The sequence below is a fragment of the Chiloscyllium plagiosum genome, chromosome 29 (genome assembly GCF_004010195.1).
Source record: "Chiloscyllium plagiosum isolate BGI_BamShark_2017 chromosome 29, ASM401019v2, whole genome shotgun sequence".
In the NCBI taxonomy this organism is placed as follows: Eukaryota; Metazoa; Chordata; class Chondrichthyes; order Orectolobiformes; family Hemiscylliidae; genus Chiloscyllium; species Chiloscyllium plagiosum.
The window spans coordinates 47712904-47740470 of record NC_057738.1 but is presented as its reverse complement, the minus strand read 5'-3'; the positions used below and the strand labels follow the sequence as shown (position 1 = coordinate 47740470).

General features: G+C 40.0%; 1 protein-coding gene across 2 annotated transcripts in view; it reads left to right on the top strand.

Annotated features, from left to right (window-relative positions):
- Positions 1-2884: 2884 nt before the first annotated feature.
- Positions 2885-27567, top strand: part of LOC122564565 (brain acid soluble protein 1-like) — a 99038-nt gene continuing 74355 nt past the window's right edge. The window contains exon 1 of one of the 2 annotated variants that reach the window (XM_043719654.1): positions 2885-3187. The gene's annotated coding sequence lies outside the window, so the exon portion shown is untranslated. Of the gene's footprint in view, positions 3188-3758; positions 3953-27567 lie in introns of those variants that run through there. The other variant, XM_043719652.1, reaches the window with a different exon arrangement.

Genomic DNA, 27567 nt, shown 5'->3' with positions numbered 1-27567 from the left:
GTGTTGGACTGGGGTGTACAAAGTTAAAAATCACACAACACCAGGTTATAGTCCAACAGCTTTAATTGGAAGCGCACTAGCTTTCGGAGCGATGCTCCTTCATCAGGTGATTGTGTTAATATTCAAAATTGTCTTCATACCAAGACTTGCAATTAACTTGGGGTCTATAGTTAAAATGAATACTTTAATTTCTGAAGCTCTAAGTGTAATCACAATAGATTGGCAATTTGAGATGTTTCCCGTTGACTCGAATCACCCCATTCTGTTCACATGATTTGGAGGAGCCGATGTTGGACTAGGGTGGATAAAGTTAAAAGCCACACAACACCAGGTTATAGTCCAACAGGTTTATTTGGAAGCACTAGCTTTCAGAGTGCTGCTCCTTCATCAGGTGGTTGTGAAGCAGGACCATAAGACACAGAGTTTATAGCAGAAGATTACAGTGATACAATGATACATTGAACAAACCTAGATTTTTAAGTCTTTCATCTTTTAGAATGGATTTGCTGGTTTCAGTTCTTTAATATGCAAATCCCAGAACTTCTTTTAAGTCACATTCTCCAGATAATTTAAGGTTTTATAACAAAAGGTGACATCTCAGCTCAGACATTGCCTTAAAGGTGTGAGGTTGGAATCTGTCTGTACTCCAATCTTGAGTCAGTCTATTTCCAAAGTGGAATTTAGAAATATGATATGGATTGACTGTCTGCATTGACTGCTTTCAGGTTCTGCATTTTCTGAGCAAAATAGAATGAATTTGCAAATATAATTCTGCAAATACAAATTCACCCCTTAAACTTATATATGTGTGCCTGTACAGGAGAGAGAGAGACAGAGTCAATGTGTGCATGTGAGTGTGCATGCACATGAGAGAATGTGTGTTAGTCTGTGTGCAAGCTTAGTTAACTGTGTGTGAGTGTGATGGGGTATAAGAATGTGAGAGGGTGCATGCGTGGGTGTGAGTGTGGGAGATGTATGAGTGTGCATATGAGAGAAAGCTTGTGTATGATAGAGGGTCTGCGTGAATGTGTGAGAATGAAAGAGTGTGTGTGTCTGTGTCTGTGTGAGAGAGACTGTATAGTGCACTGGGGTCACCTGTAGTGTGACATGAATCCGATGCCCCGGTTGAGGCCATCAGCTATGGCTATCAGCCTCTGCTCGGCCACTTTGTGTTGTCGCCTATTCTGAAGTCTACTTTGGAGGATGGTTACCCAAAGGTCCGAAGCCGAATGTCCCTGACCACTGAAATGTACCCCAACTAGGAGGGAACACCCCTGCTTGATGATTGTTGCGCTGTGTCCATTCATCCATTGTCATAGTGTCTGCTTAGTCTCATTAATGTACCATGTACAATGTAGGCTGAGTCACATAAGTACCCTGCTGCGTACAAGGTGGGTTGTGTCCCTACATGTAATGGTGGTATCCATGTCAACACTCTGATACACCTTGCAGTGGTTGCCATGACAGGGTTGTACAGTGTTGTGGTCAATGTTGTCCTGAAGGCTGGGCAGATTGTTGCAAACAATGATCTGTTTAAAATTTAAAGGTGAAAAGTAGAGGTGTAGGGAAGGTCTTGGCGAGGTGTTCATCCTCATCGATGATGTGTTACAGGCTGTGAAAAGCCTATTAATGTGTTCTGGACATTCTTTTTGCCCTGATTTCCCTCTTAAGTATACTCATACTGCCTTTATACTCTTCTAAGGATTCACTTGATCTATCCTGTCTATACCCGACAAATGCTTCCTTCTTTTTTTTAACCAAACCCTCAATTTCTCTAGTCATCCAACATTCCCTACATCTATGAGCCTTTCCTTTCACCCTAATGGGAATACATACTGTCTCTGGTCTCTTGTTATCTCATTTCTGAAGGCTTCTCATTTTCCAGCTGTCCCTTTACTGCGAACATCTGCCTTCAATCAGCTTTTGAAAGTTCTTGCCTAATACCATCAAAATTAGCCTTCCCCCAATTTAGAACTTTAACTTTTAGATCTGGTCTATCCTTTTCCATTACTATTTTAAAACTAATAGAATTATGGTTGCTGGCCCCAAAGTGCTCTCCCACTGACACCTCAGTCACCTCCCTGTCTTATTTCCCAAGAGTAGGTCAAGTTTTGCACCTTCTCTAGTAGGTACATTCACATACGAATCAGAAAGTTTTCTTGTATACACTTAACAAATTCTTTAACACTATAACAGTCCCTACCATAACCACCCTTTTATTCTTACAAATAACTGAAATCTCCTTACAAATTTGGTTCTCAATTTCCACTGACTACTAGGGGGTCTATAATACAAGGAGAAAGTGAGGTCTGCAGATGCTGGAGATCAGAGCTGAAAATGTGTTGCTGGAAAAGCGCAGCAGGTCAGGCAGCATCCAGGGAACAGGAGAATCAACGTTTCGGGCATAAGCCCTTCTTCAGGTCTATAATACAATCCATATAATATTTTTAAATTCCACTTTGGAAAGAGGACCAGTCTTACTCAAGTTTGGGGTCCAGACAGACTCCAGCCTCACACACATTTATGGCATTGTCTGAGCTGAGATGTCACCTTTTGTTATGAAACCTTAAATTATCTTGAGTGTGTGACTTAAAAGAAGTTCTAGGATTTACATATTAAAGAACCTAAACCAGCAAATCAATTCTAAAAGATGAAAGATTTAGCAATCTAGGTTTGTTCAAAGTATTATTGAATCACTGCAATCTTTTGCTATAAATTCAATGTTTAATGGTCCTGCTTCACAACCACCCGATGAAGAAGCAGCACTTCGAAAGCTATTGCTTCCAAATAAACCTGTTGGACTGTAACCTGGTTTATTTATAGTCCTTGTGTTATCACCAGTGCTGTAGGTTCGGGTTAGTTAGTCAGTCTGTGCCTCACCGTGGATCGCACATGCAGTTCTAGTTCCCACGGAGACGGGGGCTGATCTATATTCAGTTCACACGCACTGGTTGCTTGGGAGCCTTCTCAGTGCATTTCTTTCGATTTGAAACCGAACGACTCACGGCCAACCATGAGGATATTCGTCCCAGTGACACAGGAAGCAAGCGATGAACTCACAACGAAACCCGGCTCAAAAATTTATAAACACGCGTTTTGCTAAAAGTATCACAAAACTTCCACCTGATTGAAAAGCCGAGAAAACAATCCTATTAATCAGTGAATATTCAAGATCCATCGGACTCTGGTAAGTGTGTAACATTTTATTGAAGAATTAACGATGCTTCTCATATTAAAGAAGCTGAGAACTGAGAGTCTCTCTTGGAGTGGTTGAAACTCAAAGACAAATTGGAACAAACGTTGCAGAGGGCGCCAGAGAACTTCGGTCTCCAAAACCCTTGTTATTCACCAGCCTCCGGTCTAACCCGTACACAGAATTTAAGAGGAATTGTTGCTAATGTAACAACACAAATCGGTCCTTGCTTCTTAACACCTTCAGCAAGTTGATTAGGAAAAGATCCGCCTCGCCTCCACTCGCAATCACAAATGAATTCACAACTCAGGATAAACTTCCAATTTTAAAAAAAACTCATTGTATGAAATGCATTTGTCGTTTCAATCAATGGACACTTCGTTATAATGACTAACATTTCAGGGATTCAATTAAAATTTCATCCGGAAGGTTACATTTGTAAAGAAAACAGGCTGCGCTTATCAAAGAGTACCAAATCGTTATGAAGATATTTAAAATTAAACCACTTAATGACATATTTTAAAGCTGCAATTTGGAACGCTTAAAGAGCACGTGATGCCGGTCTCTGTGTCCAATTGTATTCACTGCGCCATCTCCGAGTAGATATTATTTTACAAATGGGCTAAGGTTTACTCGGCTCCTGCCCACACTCTCTGGCGAAATGCAGCTCTAGAGGTGTGCCGCCTGAGTCCCGCACTGAAAACTCCGCTTTCTCACACACACACAGACTGGTATAAGCAGCTTCACATCGGAATAACGGTAAGACACGGAGCAGAACATTTTGGTGAAAAACCGCGCGGGTGAACGCTCAAATGTGAAAGGTTTTGATCTGATGGAGAGCAACAGCATTTTCGGAAACAAAGCAGCCACTTGAATTATTGGTGTAAAGCAGTGGGTGCATTTTTAAGGACTCTGCTGTGATGTGTGAATGCAAAATGTGTCATTTCAGATGACTGAATCTTTTTGATTAGAGACTCCATTCTTTGGTAATACAAGCTTTACGAAGCTGATGTATTTGGGAGGGATGCAAGTCAACAAGTCTCATTCATTTAGCACAGTAACCTATAGCAATTATGAGGGATACATCACTATGGCCTTGTCTAAAATCGATCTCGGAACGAAAAAGAACGACAGTTTAATTGAACTAATCATGTCATTGTCATAGGATTTCTGAGTATAGAAAAAAATTAACAGCTGCTATTCCCAGCACCTTACTGATGCACAGTCGAATGATAGACGCTCGCTAAAGCCATGTAGGAAACGATTTTTAGTATTTCGATGAAACCTGTGGTTGTATGACCATTAGGGAAAGAACTGACTATAATTGCTTTGCATCAAGTTCTAATTTGATACCGATGTACGGGGGGAAGCGTTACTGTAAGGACATTATGGTAAATTTGCAACATGATTTACTATTTAAATGTAGAAATTTCGGTCACTTCCTTTTTCTTCTGTAAAGCTTGGTAACTTAGAGCGCAGTTTTATCGAGTGGATTTTCCAGACTCCTTGCTCAGACATTGCGGCTTATTCTCAGGTCGAGAGCCATTGAGTTCCTTTGTTTCCCATGACGCATGCGCCTTACTGCAGGGTGTGGAATGAAGGCATATCTGTAAATCATTCTGTCATTTAGGTGTAGTCAGGAGAACAATAGAAATTGTTACCTGATTAAATTCCACAATTCCTACCTCCTTATGAATCAAGGCATTTTACTAACCTTGTAGTTTCTAGGATTTATATCTGACTCCATAAATATTTATTTGTGATTTTCATATTTTAATGAGCAAAACAAATCTGTATGAATGACCAATATATAAAAAATGTTGGAACCACAAGACTTCAGTTGACAAGCCGGGAAATGCAGTCTAGCATCAACTACAAATTCCTGGGTGCTTTAGGGAAGGGCTTGGCTGTAAATGTATTCAAATATATTGCAACAACTGATTGAAACTATGTTGAAGCAACACTCCCTTCTCATTAATGTTTTTAAGTGGCTGTGTAGAGACCTAAATGTTAAAAGTACACTACTGCAAAAATGTGCATTCCAAAATGTGTTGTTTGATTTTAATGTTATAGATATGGCAGACAAAAAAAAATTGTAGATGGATGAACTTGTCCTATCATGTGTTTCTTCGTCTACCTTCTCCGATAAACATGTGACTTTTCAGAGTGAGGCACTTCATTATTCTCAAATCATTTTAAGTCTAGGTGTAATTGAACCAAACATTCTCCAGGCAAGTTCCAACTGCTGACAGCTTTGAAAACATTGACCATTACTAAAGAATGTTATGATATTCATTACTGCTTTGTAGAAAAGGTGAATAATAACAATTCAATATGATCTGCAACATTATGTTTCAGAGGTGACGTGGGCATTTTTGCATTGAAGTGATATCATTATTTTGCAGAAAAATTGAATTTTGTGATGTCATTCCTTTAAAGTTCAGCCCTATTTTCATTAGTATGTTGGAATACACAAATGATTCGATGTCAGTTTCCTCCTCAAATGTAAGGGCAAAACTATGTGGAAATATATCTGAATAATCCTTATTTAATTTCAGGCATTATGCTGCTGTTCTGTGAATCTTCATTTGTATGTTGGTGACATAAATGTGGAGCATTCAATGCAGTTATCAATAATATTTGTTGCTTATATCATTTGGAGGGCTGTTTTGCATGCATATTATCAGTACATAGAAAATAAAAGCATATATAGTTCATTTGGCCTCTCAAGCTTGCTTCTTTTGTCAGCTTCTAGACAGCAAAGACTCTTTAAATCAATCAGGATTTTATTATGACAATGAGCACTTCAAATTACTTTATCATTATTTATAACAAGAACTGAAATCCAGAAATTTTAAATATTTAAACATATTGTCAAAGGTTTACTGTTCTCCACCATTATGCCATGTTTGTGCATGTATTTAAACCATGAGCAAAATCTGTTATTGAATCTTTTTGAAACTTCCAGCATGGCAATAATGGTCTCTTAATTCAGTGCTAATTAAACTTCATAATGTGAAAGAATATTTATTAAAACCGCTTAAAACCTCTCCCATAAATCCAGCTGCTTTAGCATCTTCACATTACTCAAGGAATGCGTATTGCATTTTGTATTAATGGCATTTCCCTTCCCCATAAATGACACAATTGACCTATTCCTGGGTGGAAATGTGGAGTACAAGTAAATACAACTTTCAAGTTAACTTGGATTAGGCGAGCAAGATACAGACAATGGCTTGTTGCTGCAAATGAAAATGGAACCACAAAACTGTACTTCTATTGCCATAAACTATAGTTGATGACTACTGATGGATTAGAAGATTTTGAGCAGCAAATATATGGTTGCTTTAAATTGACTGATCACCAAGTATTTTAGACTTAATCTCAGTGATCTACACCAAATGGTTAGGTTTGCACTAAGTAATGAAGAAACATTTCATTAAACTTCACAGATCCAACTGGAGCAGATGGGAATATTAAAAATGTTCCGAAGTCTATTAAAAGGTCATCTGTACTGTGAAACTCAATTAGCACCTGTAACATTATATAGCACATTAAAATTCAGTATAACATAGTTGCCCATCTCATTTCAAATCAAACTTCAGGTCACTTCTGTGTTGTCAGCTTTAAACCCAGAGAATGCAATACATTTGTCTTAACACTATAATTTTGGCAAATGACTATGGTTGTTCATTTCAACCATTGGCAAGTGATAGCTTCAAATCAATCCACTGACCTCATCAATGGAGATATGTTACTGGGCTATGCCTCACAAAAAACTCCAAAGCAGCATCATATTCAACGCCAGTACTTTACTTCAGACAGACTTCCATGTTTATGGAGAAAGAGAAGCTGAACTTTAATGTTCAGAATCAATTTCTAGCATAGCAAAGGCAAAATGCACACAATGGTGAACTTGTGACTTTCCAACGATTGGTTTAGTACAATATTTCACACCTATATGTGCTCTGAGTGACAATATAATCAGATTAATGAGAAATGAACCTGGTTACTCACACTTGCCTCAAGTTAAATCCTGTTATCATGCCATCTCACATAGAAATCAAAATGTAATAAAACAAGTAAATTGGTTTCATTTACACAACACTTCTGATTTGCAATATTAGGAAACTTTGGTCCTTAGTTAACCCTTTTTTTTTAACTGCCTTTACTGATTTACATTGATTCACATGGTACATCATTGGCAATAAACCGGTTAACAAGCATTTCAGTTCAATAGGTGCATGTATTGCACTCTTAGAGCAGAGAGTCAGCAATCAACCTCCCAGCTAAGCAAATTGCTAGGAATGTCTGAACTACATTAATACCCATGAACATAAAACATGAGAAAAATAGCACTCATCCAAATTATAATGTGGAGGCTTGAACTCGGAGTTTTTGCATCGGAGGCTGAGGCAGTAATGACTAAAGTTATTCATTTGGGACTTCTAAAATCATCTTAACTCATCCCATTCAAAATGTATTTCCAGATCCAAGTTAATATAGGTGGACTTTTACTTAGCTTATTTAAAAATGTTCTAATCGATGGGTCCCTATTTCCATCTTTCATTCTCATACAATCTCCATCAACTGTCCAAAAACTTTAAAAAAGTTTTGAAGCTTTCAGAGTCTTGAAATACTTCATATACTTACAATTGTCAGGCAAATGTTGTGAATGACACAGTCTTGCAAAACAAATGCTTATGGCTAGTTAGCTCTGCAAGTTAACCGATACTAAGTTGAATGGAAGCTTTATAATACACTTCTGAAGATGGGTCACTGGACTCGAAAGATTGACTCTGCTTTCTCTCCACAGATGCTGCTGGACCTGCTGAGTTTCTCCAACAATTTGTTTTTGCTTCAGATTTTCAAAATCCACAGTTCTTTGTTTTATGATAATATGCTGGCCATTGATTCATGATTGTAATATCTATTTATACATTACAGATATTGTCAGATATATTTAATATTTCAGCAATTCTATTCAATACAAAATCAATTTTAATTTTGACTTGCCAATCAATTTGACTTTCCATGTTCTAACACCTTTGCAATAATGACATTTTCAGTTTGCACGCTTTCCAATATATTTAAGTACTTTTACTATCTTTTTAGTAAACATAATATTTACCATTGTTATAACTCAGTGTGAAAGATGAGTTTTACAGAATCTGTCAATTTTATTTGAAGTTGAAATCCAATGTCAACTCCAAGGTTATAAACATACATACATTTATGTAAACATAGAAATGAGAAAAAGGAGTAGACCACACAGCCCCTCTGTCCTGCTCGAGCATTCATTAAGACTATGGCTGATCTGTTTCCCTCCATTCCTGTCTACCTATGAAGGCTTTCAACTCAACCCCCTTCCCCCACTTACCAAACATTTATCTACCTCTGCTCTAAAAGGTTTCAAAGATACTGCTTCCAGCAATGTTTGAACAAGAGAGTTCCAAGCATTTATGATCGTCTGAGAGAAAATAAATTCTGCTCATCTCTATCTTAAATTTATTTTTATACAGTGTCCCCTCAGTTTTGATTCTCCACAAGGGGAACCATTGTTTCCTTATCCATCTCATCAAGATTCCTCAAATCATTAAATGTCTAAATCAAGCTGCCTCCTGCTTTTCTAAATTTCAGTGGATACAATCTTAGCCTTTCCAATATTTTCTAAAGACAGTCTACTCATTACATGATATTAGTCTAGTGAGCCTTCTGTAACCTGTATTTATGCCCTTACTTAAATAAAGAGACTAGTGCTCAGTATAGACTTCTAGATGTACTCTCGATGTCCCATATAGCTGAAGCATAATCTCCCTATATTCCTCATGCAATGAATGATATCATTCTACTAAATTTCCTAACTTTTTTGCTGCATTTGCATATTAACCTGTTATGATACATACAATAGAATAGAATAGTCTTTATTATCACATGCTCTTGAATGATGCATGAAAAGTTTGTAATGTCATTACTTTGGAGCCATCTTTAAGTACAGAGTACCAAGTTATAAATATCTTAAGTGCTTGTTACAGAATTGAAAGTGTTTAAAAGAAAGTGTCGCATTGGAATACAAAGTTTTAAAAATATTCAAGCTACTCGAAGTCCAGAAGTTTAAAAAGTTGAAAATTGGGAGTTGGGGAAGAAAAACTGCAGAAGGGAGAAGAAAGAAAAAAGGAAAAGGAACTGGTAGAGCAGAGGAATTCTGGCTGCATCTGGTGCCCCCTTGTATGACATATTAGGACACCCAAATCATTCTGCATCTTGGAGCATTGCACAATTTGGATAATATGCTACCTTTTTTTATTCTTCCCATCAAAGAGACATTGCATTTTATTTGCCTTATGTTTATCTCTTCATAAATTACTATCCTACTTATCAAATTTGGCAAACATCCTTCTATCCTTTCACCCAAGTCATTTATATAAAATGTAAAACATCGATCCCTGTGGTGAATCACTCATTATGTCTTGCCAACCAGGAAATAACCCATTTTGACTACTCTCTGTTTACTGTTAGCTGACCAATTTTCTATCCACACCAATATGTTACTTCCTTTATAATGAGCTTTTATTTTCTGCAATAACCTTTAATGTAACACTTCATCAAATGCTTTGTAAAAGCTTAACTTCTCCATATCCGTTGGTTCTCCTTTATTCCCAGCATGTTCGTTCTTCAAGTAACTCCAATGAGTCTGTTAAACATGTTTCGCCTTTCACAAAACCATGTTGACTCTGATTGCCTTAAATGTCTCAAAGTGCTTTGCTAAAACGTCTTTAATAATAGTTTTAACATCTTCCCACTGATGTTAAGCTGAATGGCCTGTATTTTCCTATGTTCTGTCTCCCTCAACTTTTGAATAAAGGAGTTACTTACACTATTTTCTAATCTAATGGGAACTTTTCCAAATGTAAGTAATTTTGCTAAATTAAAACCAAATGCATCAAATATTTCATGAGCCACTTCTTTTAAGACTATCGGATGAAGATATCCGCTCATAGCTCCCAACTGTTTGTTTAATATCACTTTCTTAGTCATTGTAATTTTCTTGAATTCCTCCCAGCCTTCCATTTCCTGATTTATAGCTATTTTTGAGAGGTTACATGTCTTGTCTATTGTGAAGACTGAAGCAAAATACCTGTTTAATTTCGGCTCTTTGTTTTCCATCATTAATTCTCATGGCTCTTTTCTATAGAGCCAATGCTAATTTCTAAAAAAAAATCTTTTACTTAATATGTGTTTTTACATTTCTAACTAGCTTTTTCTTTACTCTAATTTTTCCTCCTTATTACTTTTTTCAGTAATTCTTTGATTCTTTCTTTGTATCTTCTAATCTGCAACATATCTTTGATTTTTAACTTTATATTGTGCGCACAACACCAGGTTATAGTCCAACAGGTTTAATTGGAAGCACACTAGCTTTTGGAGCGTCGCTCCTTCATCAGGTGATAGTGCCTGATGAAGGAGCGTTGCTCTGAAAGCTAGTGTGCTTCCAATTAAACCTGTTGGACTATAACCACCTGGTGTTGTGTGATTTTTAACTTTGTACACCCCAGTCCAACACCGGCGTCTCCAAATCATTGCACAATATAAATCTGGTACTCTTTGACATTTTTTAGTTAATCTCAAAGAGTGGATCCTCCCTTGAGACTTTTTTCTTTCTCATTGAAATGTATTAATTCTGTCTGTTATGGCATATCCTTTTCAATGTCTACTACTGCACTTTTGCATCTCAATTAACCTATCTTTTAATTTAATTTGCCATTTTACATTAGCTGGTTCTGCCTTCATAGCTGCCTTTGTTTAAGTTTCATAATTTTGGACTCACTCTTCTGTCAAACAGAATGGACAGTTCAATCATATTACGATCAGAATGCTGTCAGGATGCCTTAATTCACAAGGTCATTAATTAATTTCATTTAATTTTTATTTGATAATTCTTTCATCTAATTATGTACTTCACTATTTTTTCAATAAACATAGTTTAATTAAACTTGATGAATTAAATGTTGAAGTCATCTAAAATTTATAAAATGTGATATTACTCAAAGTAGTTTTATTATTAAGGCTTAGTGAATTGGTGTTCCACTCAATAAAGAAGACATTCTAGTAGGGGTAAAACAAGTTGACAATTTGTGATCCACATTTTAGAACATAGAACAGTACAGTACAGAACAGGCCCTTCAGCCCATGATGTTGTGCCGACCACTGATCCTCATGTATGCACCCTCAAATTTATGTGACCATATGCATGTCCAGTAGTCTCTTAAATGTCCCCAATGACCTTGCTTCCACAACTGCTGCTGGCAACGCATTCCATGCTCACAACTTTCTGTGTAAAGAACCCGCCTCTGACATCCCCTCTATACTTTCCTCCAACCAGCTTAAAACTATGACCCCTCGTGTTAGCCATTTCTGCCCTGGGAAATAGTCTCTGGTTATCGACTCTATCTATGCCTCTCATTACCTTATATAGCTCAATTAGGTCCCCTCTCCTCCTCCTTTTCTCCAATGAAAAAAGTCCGAGCTCAGTCAACCTCTCTTCATAAGATAAGCCCTCCAGTCCAGGCAGCATCCTGGTAAACCTCCTCTGAACCCTTTCCAAAGCATCCACATCTTTCCTATAATAGGGCGATGAGAACTGGATGCAATATTCCAAGTGCAGTCTAACCAAAGTTTTATAGAGCTGCAACAAGATCTCACGACTCTAAAACTCAATCCCCTGCATGCTTAATCAACAGTCGCTGTCTGAGAATGGGTCTTCAAGTTCTATAATACTTATGAAACATTTGGGAACTAAATTAATTTTGTTTACTATATTTTCAATGTATGAAATAAATTGAGGAAAATCATCCAGAATTCAGTATTATGTAGGAAACTAGTTCACAAGAAAAAGGAATTAGATTCAGTATTGGAGTGGTACTACAAAAACTGGATTTAAGATGTAATAAACGTGACCTGCCAATCTTTCATGATAGGGGCATTGAAGGAATTTTTTTTTATCCAATAGGTTATTACCTTTCATAACATGTGTCTAATTCACAAACAAGAACAGAAAATACTTGAGAAACTCAGCAAGTCTGGCAGCATATGTAGAAATTCACAAGTGGTTCATGAAAACAGAAAGGCAGAGTGATATTTAAATGGTGATATTTTGGGAAAAGTGAATGTACAAAGGAATCTCAGTGTCATTAGACACCAGTCAAAAAAAGTAAACAGCTAAGTGCAGAAGCAATCAGGAAAGCAAATGTATTTTGGTCTTAATTGCAAGAGGAGTTGATATAGGGCTACCTTTCCACAGCTGTGTATGGCTTTGGTGCAACCACACCTAGAGTATTGCATGCAACTTTGCTCTCTAGCCCTCAGCAAGGATATAATTTCCATCGAGGGAGTGCAATGGGGGTTCACTAGCCTGATACCAGGGTGGCAAGATGGGGAGAGATTGGTTTGACCCAGCCCATATTCACTGGAGTTTAGAGGGGCTCTGATTGAAACACAAAATTCTAACAAGGAGGGACAGACTAGATGCATGGAGGATGTTTCCCCTGGTTGGGTAGTCTTGAATTAGATGTCACAGTCACAGGATATGGGTTGGCCATTTAGGACTTTTCTTCATCCAGAGGGTGGTCAACCTGTGGCATTCACTATTATTGAAGTCTGTGGAGGTCGGATCACTGAGTATACTTAAAAAGAGATTGAAAGATCTTTAGATATAATAACATAAGAACGAGTAACTGGAATAGGCAATTAAGCCTCTTGAACTTGCTCTGCCACTTGATAAGATCATGGCTGATCTCACCTCACTCACAAATAACTCTTCATAACCCACCAAACCATTACTAATTTTAAATCTATCCACTTTCTCTTTAAGTTTACAAAGTCTGAGCATCCACCACACCCTTCCACAGATTCACAATCCTTCAGAGAAGCAATTTTCTTTCAACTCTGTTTTAAATCTGCTACCCCTTACTCTAAATCAGACCATAGCAACACGATGGCTGGAGGAAGAGCACCTCATCTTCTGCTTAGGAACCCTCCAACCACAAGAGATGAACTCCGATTTCTCCAGTTTCCTCATTTCCCCTCCCCCCCACCTTGTCTCAGTCCCAGGCTCATGCCCGAAACGTCGATTCTCCTGCTCCTTGGATGCTGCCTGACCTGCTGCGCTTTTCCAGCAACACATTTTCAGCTCTGATGTCCAGCATCTGCAGTCCTTACTTTCTCCTAGTTCTGCTGAAGCACAGGGGGAAAGCATTCATTGTCGAATAAATATTAAACCCGTGCAATTTATCAGATTAGCATATAGAACAATTCACTGCACTCCAAATAATTAGTTGTGTGAAGTGCTTCCAAATATTTTGATGTGATAACTTGTTCTGTGAATACAAATATTATTTCACTTTTTGTGGAATTGTTAGATTCTGGTTTTGTACTACAATAACAATGAAGTTAAAACAACTGTACTCTTCTCACTGTGGGCAGACCATCCTATACCTTCCTCGTGTTATTTTCCATGAATGCATGTATGTATTAATATGTTTGTCTTGACACTGTTTTACATATCAAAAGCATTGAAAATCACAAAGAAAATGTGTGAAAGTAATGAATGGTGCAAAGCAGAGGAGGATACAAATCTAAAGAATTGTACTACCATAATGGTAATGCCAAAAAAAGACACATTTTCAGCAAATAATTAAATTCATTTTTACTTGGAAAAACATTGAATTATCCAATTGTTTAAAATATGCAACTTTAATAAAACTGCAGATATTCAAAAAGAGATTATGGCAGAAAACAGGAATCAATAGGAGAGGTAGCTTAATGCTTACCACGGTAGATGCGAGAAATGGTCATTAAGGAGGTTATTACTATGCACTTTGAAAAGCTTAAAGTGATCAGGAAGAGTCAGCATAGATTTGTGAAATAGAAATTTTTTTCAACCAATTTATTTGCATTCTTTGAAGGAATAATATCTACCTATGGATAGAGAAAAAAACTGTGAATGTATTGTACTTGGATTTCTGGATGGCATCTGATAAAGGTATTGCACAAGTAGGAGTTTGAAAATAAAGATAAAGTTGCCATAATCCTACTGGATGATTGGGCTACACTCTCATTATTGAGAAATGACTGGTGGTGGTTTAATTTCAGAGTCACCACGCCTTAGATAAAGGAAGAGGTTGAGAAGGAAGGTTCTTCATAGTAACATCAGTTGGAATAGGAATTGAACCTATGCTGTTGGCATTATCCTGCATCACAAACCAGCCATCCAGGGAACTGAGCTGTCCAACCCCTCAATAGAGGGCAACCTTTTTTAAAATTCATTTTTGGGATTTGGGCATTGCTGGCTGGCCAACATTTATTTTGCATTCTTTGAAGGAATAATATCTACCTATGGATAGAAAAAAAAACTGTGAATGTATTGTACTTGGATTTCTGGCCATTCCTGAAGAAGGGCCTGTGCCCGAAACGTCGAATCTCCTGTTCCCTGGATGCTGCCTGACCTGCTGTGCTGTTCCAGCAATAAAGTTTCAACTTTGATCTCCAGCATCTGCAGACCTCACTTTCTCCTGGCCAACATTTATTCTCATCCCTAAATATCCAGAGGGCGATTAAGATTCAACCACATTACTGTGGTTCTTAGAGTCATAGAGGTTTACAGCATGGAAACAGTCACTTCAGCCAACTTGTGCATGCCTTCCAGTTTCCATAATTAATCTACTCCCATTTGCCAGCATTTAGTCCCCACCCCTCCATACTGCTCCTATCCATGTACCTGTCCAAATGTTTGTTAAATGACAAAGTTGTACTTACCTCCACCACTCCAGCAGCCCAGACACTCAGCACTCTCTGTGTGAAAAAAATGTCCCTCCGGACCCTTTTTTATCTTACCCCAACACCTTAAACCCATGCCCTCTAGTTTTAGACTTGCCTACCATGGGGAAAAATTATTGTCTATCCAGCTTATCTTTCGCTTTCATGATTTTATAGATCTCCATAAGGTCATCCCGCAATCTCCTACAGTCCAGGGAAAAAAAGTCACTGTCTCTCCTTAAAACCCAAACCTTCTAGTCTAGGTAGTATCCCAGCAAATCTTTACTGCACTCTTTCTAGTTTAATAATATTCTTTCTATGGTGGAGTGATAAGAACTGCATCCTGTACTCCAAATGTGGCCTTACCAATATACAATTGCAACAAGACATCCCAACTCCTATATTCAATGCTCTGACCAATGAAAGTCAGCATGGTGAAAGCCTTCTTCACCACCCTGTCTACCTGTTGCTCCACTTTCAAGGAGCTATGAACCGGTACTCCTAGATCTCTTTATTCTTTAAGAATCCCCAGGACCCTACCATTGACTGTGTAAGTCTTGCCAAAATGCAGCACTTTATCTAAATTAAACTCTATCTGCCATACCTTAGCCCATTAGCCCAGTTAATCAAGATCTTAGCTTATCTGCAATCCTAGATAACCTTCTTCGCTGTCCGCTAGACCATCGATCTTGGTGTCATCTGCAAACTTACTAACTATACCTCCTAAATTATCATCCAAATCATTCATTCAGTACATGACTGGTCACAGGCTTCCAATTTGAAAAAACAACCTTTTACCACCACCCTATGTCTTCTACCTTCAAGCTAATTTTGTATCCAATTGTCTAGCTCTCCCTGGATCCTGTGAAATTTAACCTTATTCAACAACCCACCATGCAGTACCTTGTCAAAGGCCTTATTAAAGTCCATGTAATCTGCCCTTATTTACTTGGTCATCCCTCCAAAAGACTCAATCAAATCCATAAAGCATGATTTCTCATGCACAAAGCCATATTGACTATCCCAAATGGGTCCTTGCCTCTCCAAATGCCTGTAGATCCTGTCTCTCAGAATCTCCTTTAATAACTTACCAATGTTAAAAACACACAACACAGGGTTATAGTCCAACAGGTTTATTTGGTAGCACTAGTTTTTGGAGTGCTGCTCCTTCATCAGGTGGTTGTGAGTATAAGATCTTAAGACACAGAATTTATAGCAAAAGTTTACAGTGTGATGTAACTGAAATTATATATTGAAAAAGACCTGGATTGTTTGTTAAGTCTCTCATCTTTTAGAATGGGCATGTTGGTTTCAGTTCTTTCATATATAAATCGCAGAACATTTAAAAGTTACATTCTCAAGTGAACTTTAACAATTGGTGCCATGTCGGCCCAGATAATGCATTGAAGGTGTGATCTGCCCTGTGTGAGGCTGTCTATGCCACAATGGTCAGACCGATTCTAATCTAAAAAATGGATTTACAGAATCTTACATGGATTCATGCAGTTTTTCAGCAAATTAAAATGTAATGCTCCAGTACAAATTCACCCCATAAACTTATATGTGTCTGTGTTCATGTGGCGAGGGAGGGAGGCTGGGGTTATGAGTGTCTGTGAGAGAGAGCGTGTGTGTGCATCTAAAGGGGTATAAGTCTATGAGAGGGTGTGCGTGAGTGTATGGGTCTGTAGGAGAGTGAGTGTGCGTGTGTGTAGGAATGCTTGTCTTGTCTGTGTGTGTGCGCATAGTGCAATGGGGTCACCTGCAGTGTGACATGAGTCCAGGGGTAACGAACTTGACTAACACACACACATACACTTTTTATCCACCCTGTCCATGCCCCTCATAATCTTATTTGCTTCTATCAAATTTCCCTCAACCTTCTCTGGTCCAAAGAAAATAATTCAAAGAAAATGCTCCAAAGAAAATAAATCATTCCTGACCAAGGCCTCATTTCTGATGAAGGGCTTATGCCCGAAACATCGATTCTCCTGCTCCTTGGATACTGCCTTACCTGCTGTTTTACCCAGCACCACACTCTTTACTCTGATCTCCAGCATCTGCAGTCCTCAATTTCTCCAAAGAAGGTAACCCAAGCTTATCCAACCACTTCTCAGACCTCAAGCACTCCATCCCAGGCAACATCTTGGTGAATCTCCTCTGCACCCACTCTGATGCAGCCTTCCTGATGTACAGTGATCTGAACTATGCACAGTACTTTATCTGTGACTTAACCAAATTTTTGCATAACTCTAGCATAACCTCTCTGCTCTTATAATCTAAGCCTAGATTAATTAAGGCAAGTATCCTTTATGCTGCCTTAACTACCCTATTAAGCTGCTATGCCATCTGTGGGAACCTTGGATAAGCATCCCAAGATACTTCTGTTCCTGTGAGTTTCCTAATGTCCTGCCATTCATTGAATACTCCTTTGTCTTGTCACTTTTTCCCAAGTCTATCACCTCACTTGTCAGAGTTAAATTCCATCTGCCACTGATCTGCCTATCTGACCAATCCATTTATAACTACATGTTTCCTGAGACCTTCTTCCTCACTTTCAGAATGAATGCTATTATAAATGCCTGGTGGGAAACAGGTGTTTCAACAGATGATACCCATGGAATGGTACAGTATGGCTTCCTGGGTCATGGGTGATTCATCTTCTCTTCACTTTGAGTCTTGGTGGACTTGTTAAAAGTATTTGTGTGTGACCAGTCATGGCCTTCTTTGATCTTGACATGTTAATTATGCAGTCTTCATATTTTATTCTAAGTCTTCAGCAGAGAAAGTCAAATGTTAGATGGGATTACGCAGGTATTCCAAAACGTTTTATGATTACAAAAAAGAATTGAAGGTATTGTTACCCATACACTACTGACTATTTACTGATTTTTGAACAGCATTGGCAGAAATTCAAGAGTAGGTTTCATGTCCATTAGGCTGACTAAAGTGTATAGCATAGGAGATCCAGAGTCTTGGGAAAAGTTGCATAAAAGATATTTGCCAATGACCATGGAAAATATGAGGTTTGGGGTTTCCCCACTACATGACAGAGCAGACTGATTTTTGGGATGGCAAGTCTAATGTATGAAGAAAGATTGGATTGGATCGGACTATATTCACAGGAGTTTAGGAGGAAGGTGGGGGTGGGAGATTGCACAGAAACTTATAAAATTCTAACAACATAAGTGCTAGAAGGGTGTTCCTGATGACCAAACTATCCAAAACTGGGGATCACAGTCGAAGGATATGGGGTAAACCATTTAGGACTGAGGTGGGGGTGAAAAAAATTCTTAATTCAAGGAATGGTTAAACTGTGGAATCTGCTACCTCAGAAAGTAGTTGAGGCCAAAAGATTCGAATGTTTTCAGGGCTAAAGAAATCAAAGGATATAGGGAGAAAGCAAGATATTGAATTGGATCATCATACTATAATCATATCAAAGGGTCAAATGGCATCCTTCTCTTATTTTCTATGTTTTTGTGTTTGGCTTATCTGGCAAAAAATAATCAAATCTTAATGTAACCCTGGCTAAGAAAAAATCGTTTTCACATTTTCCTAACACTTAAGTGACATGCCAAATGTGGTGAGGAAAGTCTTTTCACAAATTGAGTTGTCTGAGTCTGGAATGCATTGCCTGGAAGAGTGGCGAAGGCAGGTTCAATCAAGGCATTCAAGAAGGGATCAGCTGATTATTTAAATATAAACAATGCACAGAGGTAAGGGAGGTGAAAGGCACTAATTCAGGATGCTCATTCAGACATCTCATGCAAATCTAATGGGCTGAGTGGCTCCCTTCAGTACAATAACAATTCTGTGATTGAAATTCCATGATCCATCAGTTACAATACCATCTGCCGGATGACTACCCATTCCCCTTCTACTAGTACTTGAGGTGGTCTCCATTCATTCATTAGCACTTTGCTGTTTAAATAATAACATCCAATGGTGGCTCAGTAGTAAGCACTGCTGCCTCACAGCGCCAGGGACCCAGGTTCAATTCCCACCTCAGGCGACTGACTGTGTGGAGTTTGCACATTCTCCCCGTGTCTGCGTGGATTTCCTCCGGATGCTCTGGATTTAGGCTAGTAAAGTGGAGGGGTGGGACCCAGGGAGAAATTGAGGAAAGAGATCAATCTGAGACTGGTACAGTTGAGAACAGAAGCGAGTCAAACAGTCAGGGCAGACAGGGACAAAGTAGAGAACAAGGTAAGGCTGACAAATTAAGCTGCATTTATTTCAATGCAAGAGTCTAACAGGGAAGGCAGATGAACTCAGGGCATGGTCAGGAACATGGGACTGGGAGATCATACAGAAACATGGCTCAGGGATGGACAGGACTGGCAGCCTAATGTTCCAGGATATAAATGCTACAGGAAGAAGAGAGGGGGAGTGGCGTTTTTGATAAAGGATAACATTACAGTTGTGCTGAGGGAGGATATTCCCGGAAATACATCCAGGGAGTTATTTGGGTGGAACTGAGAAATAAGAAAGGGATGATCACCACATTGGGATTGTATTATAGACCCCCCCCCTAATAGCCAGAGGGAAATTGAGAAACAAACTTGTAAGGAGATCTCAGTTATCTGTAAGAATAATAGGGTGGTTATGGTAGGGGATTTTAACTTTCCAAACGTAGACTGGGACTGCCATAGTGTTAGGGGTTTAGATGGAGAGGAATTTGTTAAGTGTGTACAAGAAAACTTTCTGATTCAGTATGTCGATGTACCTACGAGAGAAGGTGCAAAACTTGACCTACTGTTGGGAAATAAGGCAGGGCAGGTGACTGAGGTGTCAGTGGGGGAGCACTTTGGGGCCAGCGATCATAATTCTATTAGATTTAAAATAGTGATGGAAAAGGATCAACCAGATCTAAAAGTTGAAGTTCTAAATTGGAGAAAGGCCCATTTTGATGGTATTAGGCAAGAACTTTCAGAAGCTGATTGGGCGCAGATGTTTGCAGATAAAGGGACAGCTGGAAAATGGGAAGCCTTCAGAAATGAGATAATGAGGGTGGCACGATGGCACAGTGGTTAGCACTGTTGCCTCTCAGCGCCAGAGACCCGGGTTCAATTCCCACCTCAGGCGACTGACTGTGTGGAGTTTGCACATTCTCCCCGTGTCTGCGTGGGTTTCCTCCAGGTGCTCTGGTTTCCTCCCACAGTCCCAAAATGTGCAGGTTAGGTGAATTGACCATGCTAAATTGCCCAAAGTATTAGGTGAAGGGTTAAATATAGGTAGGGGGATGGGTTACTCTTCAGAGGGTTGGTGTGGACTTGTTGGGCTGAAGGGCCTGTTTCCAAACTGTAGGAAATCTAATATAATCTATTGGTTCTGATTCAGGTTCTCAATATGTTTGATACAGCTCTCTCAATACAAGAGCCATGTTTTGTATTTTTTGTGTTTGCTTCACATTAGTTAGGATATTTGACAAGAGTACCAATCAAGGGAAAATCAATATTCATGCAGCATGAGAGGACAGTGCTGATTGGTTAGCAAGTAGAAATAATACTGTGGAGAACGTAGTCATTAAAGCTCATTGACAGTTAGCCACCAGGCTTTGTCAAATTTTAAACCAGGCACGTTGATTCTGGTTGTCAGGGCATTGTCCTGATAAGTGAGCCAGTGAATAACCATCAGCTATTGTGTTGTGTTGAAACAGGTACAGTGTGTGAACATGTTTTGTCATCAAGCCACAAAAGTCAAAGATTGTTAAAATATGCAGAATTACCCAGTTTACCCATCTTTCAGACTCTGGTTGATACAACAGACTAGGCTTCTGTACTCAACAAGAACCACTATTTATTACAAATGAATAAAATTAGCACAGGTAAACAATTAAGAACAGTTGGCATGTAGCACTACAAATTAAACCTCCAACTCTCTTATAACGTCCCCCTTAAACATACATACAGATAGACACAGACAGGGAAAAGCACCTGAGTGTTATGAATGAAGGAAGACTGGGTAAGCAGTTCATGGGTTTTGCTAAGATGATTCTTGTGCTATCAGAACCTTGCTTCTCGATCAGCCCTCTTCAGATGCTTTCTCTTGTATGTAGGAGACACAGGGTAACTGGTTCATACTTACAAAGCTATCTGGGAACCGAGACAGGTTTTGTCATTGGTAACTGGTCACAAGTCCACAGACTTCATGTTGCTGACTGAATCTCCACTTGTACACATTCCTTGGTTCCAGCTTATCTGCAAATTTAGTATTGTGAAGAACCAGCAACTGTGTAAAACCACTTACAATGTATGTCAGGTTACTTGCTTTCAAAAAATGTGGCAATCCCTCAACAATCTTTGGTTTTTAAAACAGCTGTTTTCCCATTTTAGTTGACAATCATAAGTACAAAAGAAAAATAAAAAGACATGATCTTTACAATCCCCTCCATCCCAGGCAACAGTCTGTTGAATCTTTTTGAACTGTCTATGCATGTAAAGAGACCAATAGAGTCACAGAGTCATAGCAACCTACAGCACGGAAACAGACCCATCGGTCCAACCCATCCATGCCGACCAGATATCCCAACCCAATCTAGTCCCACCTGCCAGCACCCGGTCCATATCCCTCCAACCCCCTCCTATTCATATACCCATCCAAATGCCTTTTAAATGTTGCAATTGTACCAGCCTCCACCACATCCTCTGGCAGCTCATTCCATATGCGTGCCACCCTTTGTGTGAAAAAGTTGCTCCTTAGGTCTCTTTTATATCTTTCCCCTCTCACCCTAAACCAATAGCCTCTAGTTCTGGACTCCCCCATCCCAGGGAAAAAACTTTGCCTATTTATCCTATCCATGCCCCTCATGATTTTGTAAACCTTTGTAAGGTCACCCTTCAGCCTCTGATGCTCCGGGGAAAACAGCCCCAGCCTATTCAATCTCTCCCTATAGCTCAAATCCTCCAACCCTGGCAACATCCTTGTAAATCTTTTCTGAACCCTTTCAAGGTTTCACAACATCCTTCCGATAGGAAGGAGACCAGAATTGCACGCAATATTCCAAAAGTGGCCTAACCAATGTCCTGTACAGCTGCAACATGACCTCTCAAATCCTGTACTCAATACTCTGACCAATAAAGGAAAGCATACCAAATGCCTTCTTCACTATCCTATCTACCTGCAATTATACTTTCACGAAGCTATGAACCTGCACTCCAAGGTCTCTTTGTTCAGCAACACTCCCTAGGACCTTACCTATAAGTGTAAATCCTGTTCAAATTTGCTTTCCCAAAATGCAGCATCTCGCATTTATCTAAATTAAACTCCATTTGCCACTCCTCAGCTCATTGGCCCATTTGATCAAGATCGCATTGTAATCTGAGGTAACCTTCTTCTCTCGAGAGTGTGTTACTGGAAAAGCACAGCAGGTCAGGCAGCATCTGAGGAGCAGGAGAATCGAAGTTTTGGGCCAGAGCCCTTCCTTCGGGAATGAGGCTAGGAGCCTCAGAGGTGGAGATATAAGTGGGAGGGGTGAAGCTGGGGAGAAGGTAGCTAAGAGTGCAATAGGTGAATGGAGGTGGGGGTAAAGGTGATAGGTTGGAAGAAGGGTGGAGTGGATAAGTGGAAAGGAAGATTGAAAGGTGGAACAGGTCATGAGGTTGAAGATAAGGCATTCTTCCTCTAGGCATTGGGTGGTGGAGGGAGTGCGAGTGGAAGTTGAAATGTTCGGCCACAGAGCGCTTTAGAGAACATCTCCGGGACACCTGCACCAATCAACCCGATTGCCCCAAGGCCAAACATTTCAATTCTCCCTCCCACTCTGCTGAGGGCATGCAGGTCCTGGGCCTCCTCCATCACCACTCCCTCACCACCCGACGCCTGGAGGAAAAATGCCTTATCTTCCATCTCGGGACCCTTCAACCCCAGGGCATCAATATGGACTTCACCAGTTTCCTCACTTTCTCTCCCCTCACCTTACCCCAGTTCCAACCTTCCAACTCAGCACCGTCCTCATGATCTGTCCCACCTGTCAATCTTCCTTCCCACCTATCCGGTCCACCCTCGTCTCTGACCTATCATCTTTACCCCACCTCCATCCACCTATTGCACTCTTAGATGCCTTCTCCACAGCCCCACCCCCTCCAATTTATCTCCCCATCCCTGAGGCTCCCAGCATCATTCCTGATGAAGGGCTCTGCCCTCAAACGTTGATTCTCCTGCTCCTCAGATGCTGCCTGACCTGCTGTGCTTTTCAACACACTCAACTCTGGTTTCCAGCATCTGCAGACCTCACTTTCTCCCACTTTGACCCTCTTCGCTGTCCACCACACGTCCAACTTTAGTGTCATCTGCAAACTTACTAACTCTACCTCTTATGCTCACATCCAAATTATTTATATAAAAGACAAAAAATAGTGGACCCAGCACCGTGTAAACAGCACTCTAGGAGATGGCTTGTCAATGCCCTGTATATTCCTTATATGCCCTGAAATTTCCTTTTCTTCCAATCCCCCTTGCAATTATTACAATCATTCCATTTGCCTTTCTGATCGCTTGCTGTACCTGCATGTTAAGTTCTTTTGTGATTCATGTATAAGGACATCCAGATTCCTCTGTACTCATGGTGCATTGTGACTCCATTTAAATAATGCGCTGCTTTTCTATTCTTCCTGTAAAAGATATGACCTCACATTTCACCACATTAAATTACATCTGTCAAGTTTTTGCCCACTTACTTGTCCTATCAATTTCCCTTTTCAGACTCTCCCACCTTGTTGCCTATATACCTTTGTATCATAGAATCATTTGTCATAAAAGAGGAGGCCATGATGTCCATTGTGCCCATGCTGACTGAAAAACAAACTAACCTAATTTTCCAGGTTTTGGTCCACCTTCCTGGAGGTTACTGCAGTTCAGGTACAGATCCCGACACCTTTTCGATAAGTGGAAAGTTTCTGCCTCCCCTACTCATTCAGTAGGATATTTGACATTTGCTGGGACAAAAAAACTTCCCTCATTCCCCCTCTAATCTTTCCACCAATCACGTTAAATCTATGCCTCTAATCACTGACCTCAATGTTAAGGTAAATAGGTCACTGTCTGCTGACCCCCTCATGATTTTGTACTTCTCAATCAAACCTTTCCTCTGTTCAATGGAGAATAACCCTAATTTATCCAATCTTTCCTCATTGATGCACTTTTCCAGGCCTGATAACATCCTGCTGGAAAAGCGCAGCAGGTCAGGCAGCATCCAAGGAGCAGGAGAATCGACGTTTCGGACATGAGCCCTTCCTGAAGAAGGGCTCATGCCCGAAACGTCGATTCTCCTGCTCCTTGGATGCTTCCTGACCTGCTGTGCTTTTCCAGCAACACATTTTCAGCTCTGATCTCCAGCATCTGCAGTCCTCACGTTCTCCTCCTGATAACATCCTGGTAAATATCCTCTGTACATTCTCAAGTGCAATTACGCCTTTTCTGCAATGAAGCAACCAGACATGCAGACAGTGCATAATCAAATTGGACTATAATACTGTTGCTCATTTCATCCAGTGCATCAGTATAGATTGTTGCAATCTATACTGATGCACCACTTCCTCTGGCAGCTCATTCCATACATACACCACCCTCTGCTTAAAAAAGTTGTCCCTCAGATCCCTTTTAAATCTTGCCCCTCTCACCATAAACCTATGCCCTCTAGTTTTGGACTTCCCTAATCTGGGGAAAAGACCTTGGCTATCCATCTTATCCATGCCCATCATGTCTTTATAAACCTCTATAAGGTCACCCCTCAGCCTCCAATGCACCAGGGAGCAAAGCCTTAGCAAAAACCTTTGTAAATCATTTCTGAACCCTTTCAACTTTAATGACATCTCTCCTATAACAGGGAGACTAGAATTGAACAGTGTTCTAAAAGTAGCCTCACCAATGTCCTGTACAGCTGCAACATGATATCCTAACTCCTATACTCATGTACTGACCAATGAAGGCAAGCATACTAAATGCTTTGTTCACCACCCTGTCTACCTGCAACTCCAGTTACAAAAGACAATGCATCTGCATCTCAAAGTCTTTTTTAATCTGCAACAATCCGTAGGACCCTACCATTAATTGTATATGTCCTGCCTTGGTTTGCCTTACCAAAATATAACACCTCACATTTACCTAAATTAAACTCCATCTGCCATCCCTCAGCCCCTTGGCCCATCTGACCAAGGCCCCGTTGTACTCTGAGGTGACCTTCTTCGCTGGCCACTACATGTCCAATTTCGGTGTGATCTGCAAACTTACTAACCATACCTCCTACATTCACATCCAAATCATTTACATAAATGATGAAAAGCAGTGGACCCATCATCGATCCTTGTGGCACATCACTGGTCACAGGCCTCCAGTCTGAGAAACAGTCCTCTACCACTACCGTTTGTCCCTACCTTTGAGCCAATTTTGTCTAGCTTTCCCTGGATTTCATGTGATCTAATCTTGCTAACCAGTCTACCATTCAAACATTCTAACTAAAATCCAATTGACAACATCTACCACTTTACCTGCATCGAGCTTCTTTGTCACCCCTTTAAAAAACTCAATCAAGTTTGTGAGACATGATTTCCCACATACAGAGCCATGTTAGATATCCCTAATCAGTCCTTGCCTTTCCAAAGACATGTAAATTCTATCCCTTAAAATCTCCTCCAGTAACTTACCCATCACTGATACTATGGTTCCCTGGCTTTTCCTTACCACCTTTTGAAAATAATGGCACCACATTTGTCAAACTCCAATCTTCCGGCAACACCTGTGGATCGCTGCCGGGGTCCAGCAATCTGTTCCCTAGCTTCAGTGCTACACCTGATCAGGTCCTGGGAATTTCTCAACCATTATGTGATTTTAAGATGTTCAGCACCTTCTCTCTATAATATGGACACTTGTCAAGATACTGCTATTTATTTCCCCAAGTTCCCTCGCTTCTACATCTTTCTCCACAGTAAATACTGATGCAAAGTACTCATTTAGGATCTCACTCATCTCCTATGGTTCCAAACATAATTGGCCTTGTTTATCTTTAAGGGGCCCTACCGTTCCCCAGTTGCTTTGTTACCCTGAATGTATCTGTTGAATCTCTTTGGATTCTCCATATAATGCTATTTGCCAAAGCTATCTCATGTCCCTTTTTGCCCTCGTGATTTCTCTGGTTAAGAATGCATCTGCTGCCCTTATGATCCTCCAGGGATTCACTGAATCCCAGCTGTCTATACCTGATATATGCCTCCACCTTTTTGATCAGAACCTCAATTTCCTTAGTCATCCAGCATTTCCTACAGCTATCACCCTTGCCCTTTACCCTAACAGGAATACACTGTCTCTGAACTCTCGTTATCTCAGTTTTGAAGGTCTCCCACTTTCCAACCAACCTTGGTATGCAGGGGAAAATTTCAGATCTGTATTTTCAATTTGTAGATATGCAAAACTTGGAAGTGTTGTAAACTGAAGAGGAAAGTGTGGCACTTTAAAAAGACATTGCCAAGTTGCTGGAGTCATGATTTGGAGATGCCAGTGTTGGACTGGGGTGTACAAAGTTAAAAATCACACAACACCAGGTTATAGTCCAACAGATTTAATTGGAAGCATACTAGCTTTTGGAGCGATGCTCTGAAAGCTAGTATGCTTCCAATTAAACCTGTTAGACTATAACCTGGTGTTGTGTGATTTTTAACTTTAAAGTTGCTGGAGTGAGTGAATATGTAGCAGATGAAGTTCAATGCTGAGAAATGTGTGGTGATGTATTTTAGTAGGAAGAACACAGATACACAAAATACAAAGTGAGGTGTACAATTCTGGTTGCAAGAGCAAAGGGATCAGTGAGTACATACATTGGAGGTGGCAGGAAAGGTGGAAAGAGCAGTTAATAAGGCATACAGTATCCTGGGTTTTACAAGCGTAAGAAGGAGGTAAGGACAAACTTGTACAAGATACAAGTTAGGTGGAATTTTATGTGCAGTTCTTGATGCCACAGAATATGAAAGATGTGAATGAGTTGGAGACAGTGCAGAAAAGATTTACAAGAATGTTCCAATGATGAGAAATTTCATTTGTGAGGATAGATTGAAAAAGTTGGGGATGTTCTCCTTGGAAAGAAGAAAGCTAAGAGATCTGATAAAAGTTTTCAAAATCATGAAGGAGCTGATAGAGTAGATATTGAGAAACTGTTCTTGCTCATAAAAGGTGCTGAAAATGTGTTGTTGGAAAAGCGCAGCAGGTCAGGCAGCATCCAGGGAACAGGAGAATCGACGTTTCGGGCATAAGCCCTTCTTCAGGAATGAGGAAAGCTTGTCCAGCAGGCTAAGATAAAAGGTAGGGAGGAGGGACTTGGGGGAGGGGCGTCGGAAATGTGATAGGTGGAAAGAGGTCAAGGTGAGGGTGATAGGTCAGACTGGGGTGGGGGCGGAGAGGTCGGGAAGAAGATCTCAGGTTAGGAAGGCGGTGCTGAATTCGCAGGTTAGGAAGGCAGTGCAGGTTAGGAAAGCTTCCCTCATTCCTGAAGAAGGGCTTATGCCCGAAACGTCGATTCTCCTGTTCCCTGGATGCTGCCTGACCTGCTGCGCTTTTCCAGCAACACATTT